Raw genomic sequence first — 4,022 nt, 5'->3', positions numbered from 1 at the left:
TAAATGTTCTAGTTAATCGATTAACGTGATAACTTAATCGATTAACTTAACTGATTTTCTGTTGAATATGTGTTTTCTGTTTTAACTGATTTCTGTGTCATTCTGTTGGCCTGTTAATCGATTAACTAGAAGTCTTAATCGATTAACTAGTCTGTTATGTGTTGTAACTAAAAATTGTTTTTGCTGTTGTAACTGCTTAACTGTTTAACTGTTTTTGCAACGGATGAAACCACTTATTCTCCATGCTATAAATACTATGCTTCACTCAAAAACCCATAACATTGCATTCTATTGTATAGGTCTGTTTAGAGAGCATTTTGCATATGTATTTTACTATTTTTCTACAAGAGAGTTACATGTGTGAGAAGAGAAATTATGTTGTTTATGCTATAACATGCTTTCTGTTTTTGCATAGTTTCATATCCATTCTTATATTGCTCACATGATCATGCATTAGATTTTGATAGAAAGAAATCATTTGTATACTGATATTGGTTAACTCACTCTTATATTGATGGCTTAAGTGATTAGAATAAGGATTAATCTTTGAGTCTTTATCTTGTAATATTTTAAGCAATTCTGCACTTAGTATACCTTGTTGTTTAACGTTTTTTTGTGTAGTCTGGATTTGTCTCTTGGTGTGAGATCCCCATAGAGATTGAAGTTCTTTACCAAGGCAGGGAGGTCTTGATTTGAGGATAAGATTCTTGGTTGGGGCTAGTTCGCGAGAAAGGTTTTCTCAAGAGGTGAAAGGCTAGAGTCAAACCAGGTTTTAGAGATCCTAGATTTCAAGAAGGGAGCGTCCTATGTGCTTGTAATTGAATTGGTATTTGTATCCTTAATTCAATATTCTGAAGAAATAAAATCTCCCTGATCCAGAAGGGGAGGCTTGGATGTAGTTTGCAGTGGACCGCAAACGAACCAGGATAAAAATCCTTTTGCACTGTTCTTTCTCTCTTTATCTTCCTTATGTTTCTTGCCATGATAAATTGAATTTGTAATTGAAAAGTCAGATATTTTTTTACTGGCATATACTTAATATTTGTGCATAAAAATATCTGAAATATATTTGTTCAATTGTGTTTTAATCACTATGCAATTTTCCTGTTTAGTCATTCTGTTCTATACAATAGTTAATCGATTAAACCCTGCTGTTAATCAATTAACTGGACTGTTTTTCCAGCAGTTGGGCTTTTGATCAAGAAGCGGTAATTGTTAGCCGCTACACCTATTCAACCCCCCTTCTAGGTGTTCCAAGACCACTGATACCTAACAAGATGGAATAGCAAAAAGCAAGCATGGGTTGCTTTGTGCACCGCAGAAGCGGAATACATTGCCGCTAGCGTGTGTTGCTCTCAAATCCTTTGGATGAAGCAATAACTTAAGGACTTTAGGCTTAAACTAGAAAATATCCCCATTAAGTGTGATAATAAAAGTGCCATCAACCTTTTCAAGAATCCCGTTTTGCATTCAAGAACCAAGCATATATGAATAAGGCATCATTTTTAGCGTGATCATGTTCAAAAAGGTGATTGTGTGCTAGAATTTTTAGAAACTTCTAAGTAATTAGCGGATATTTTCACCAAGCCCCTCTCACGAGATACCTTCTATGTTATTCGAAGAGAACTAGGAATCCTTGATAAAAAATATCATGATTGAGCTTATGTTATTGCCTTGCATGATTATTTGCCTTGTATGCTACAAAATAAAAATATGTGGAATACTAGATATTCCTTGTATGATTCACGGTTCTATAAATAAGCTCTATGTACATATGTGACTGGTCAATATTGCATTTTTGAAAATTTGAAATCCTTGCATGCATTTAAAAACATCCAAAATGTTGTATCTAATGTTATTTAATCGATTAAGGGATTATGTTAATCGATTACCTGGGTGCAACGTTTTAAACCTGTAATTTTTTAACTCAGGTTAATCGATTAAGATTAGAATTTAATCGATTAACGACACAAGTATAACAGAAACAGGAGCGTTTCTGGACATTTTTCAAAACCTCCATCATCCCCTTTTCTCTCAAATCTCAAAGGAACAAGTTCAACATCATCCCTAAACTCTAACCTAGCCTGAAGGCAAATACACCAACCCCATTTCCACTCCATAATGAAAGTGTGCATGTCAAGAGGAACACTTTGGAAAGCTCTCTTTATATGTCATGGTTTTGATGAGGACAACTTGTGCTAATAAGAGCTTGAAGAGCACCAACCAATCTACACGCTTAAGTCTTTGATTGGTACTAGGCTTAGACTAGAAACTAGTTTAAGTTGAGTCTAAGGCTTAGGTCACCTAATACATATCTCATATGCATAGGTCTTTTAAATCATTTCATCTTTGAGATATGTCATTCGTAATATGTTCATGCATCACATAAATACATGTATATGTACATTCTACGCATAAACTAAGTGTTAAACATGTATGAATTAAGAGCATAACGTATTTGAGTTTTTGTATATAAAATTACACATGAAAATATGTTGTTAATCGATTAAGGCATACGTTAATCGATTAACCTAACTGCTTCAAAAGTTGTTGAAACTGAAAAAGTTGGAAAACAGAATCAGCTACGTTTTTTAACAACGTTAATCGATTAACCAAGGCTTTAATCGATTAACTGGGCTTCAGAACTGATTCTTTATAAACTGCATTTTCAGAACTGATCTCATAAGTTGCATGTTGCATTTATTAGAGAGTTAGAGCATTTTTCGTGATATTTGTTGCATCTAGTTGATAGTGCATTTGTGAGTTTAGAAAGGAGAGAATTCTATGCTTTAGGATTGAGTGGCATTTCATGATATATTTCTCATCATTCATCTCACATGTTCATGCATATTATTGATGCTTTTTGTGAAGTTTTCACATTCTGTAACTTCTGTTTTGAAACTAATACATTGTCATATTGCATGAGTTTGTATTAGGTGTTTAGAGTAAAGCCTTAATTGTCATATATGACCTTTATAATTGCTTAAGTTTACTCTAGAATTTTGTTGTGAAAAATTGTTGTAACATTGGGAATCTCGAGGTGTCGTATCACCTAAGAGATTGAGCTGTATCTTCATATTGCTTAAAGTTCTAGATAAGGAAAGAACAGAGGTTCTTGGCTGGGGATACGCCGAAAGAAAGGTTTTCTTTATCGGTAGGAAGGGAGTCAAACCATAGAATAAGGTTCTTTATTTTCTTGTGAATGTCTAAGTTGTTGTAATTGGATGATGTGCATGTAAAAACATTGATTCAATTATAGTGAAGAAAATCTCCCAAATCAGCCGGGAGGCCTGGATGTAGTTTGCAGTGGACAAGCAAACGAACCAGGATAAAAATCGTGTTGCAGGATTTTCTTTCTCTCTCTCTCTCTCTTTATTGCATTTAATCGGTTAACTTGTATAGTAGAATTAATTGCCATATTCTGTATCTTTGTTATACTGTTAATACTCTGATAATATTGTAAGCTCTGTGTGTTCATTTCATTATCGGTTAATTGTCGTGCAAGTAATCGAATCTGCCTAAGCTTACTGTTTCTGTTTTAATCGACTAAATCAAATTCGTTAATCGATTATCCACATTCTTTTAATCGATTAAATAGGGGTGATTCAGCATTAAGTGTTGAGTTTCGAAAAGCGGATATTCTAACCGCTACACCTATTCAACCCCCCCTCCCCTCGCCATTTGGTGGTGATGGGTCATCCATTAATCGACCACCTATATTCAGTGGTGAAGGGTATGCCTACTGGAAAGTCCGCATGCAAATTTTTATAGAAGCCATAGACTCGGATATTTGGGAATCCGTATTTAACGGCCCTTTCGTTCCACAGCATCTTGTGGACGATCAACCTAAAGACAAGCCTAAAAATTTATGGACCGATGATGAGCACAAAAGGGTCCAGCATAACCTGCGCGCCAAAAGTATCATCACATCGGCCCTATCCTATGATGAGTTCTTTAAGATCTCGCAGTGCCAAAATGCAAAAGAAATATGGGACACTTTACAAGTGACTCACGAAGGCACT

Source organism: Lupinus angustifolius, chromosome LG11, assembly GCF_001865875.1.
Source record: "Lupinus angustifolius cultivar Tanjil chromosome LG11, LupAngTanjil_v1.0, whole genome shotgun sequence".
Classification (NCBI taxonomy): Eukaryota; Viridiplantae; Streptophyta; class Magnoliopsida; order Fabales; family Fabaceae; genus Lupinus; species Lupinus angustifolius.
Note: the sequence above shows the minus strand (reverse complement) of the source record.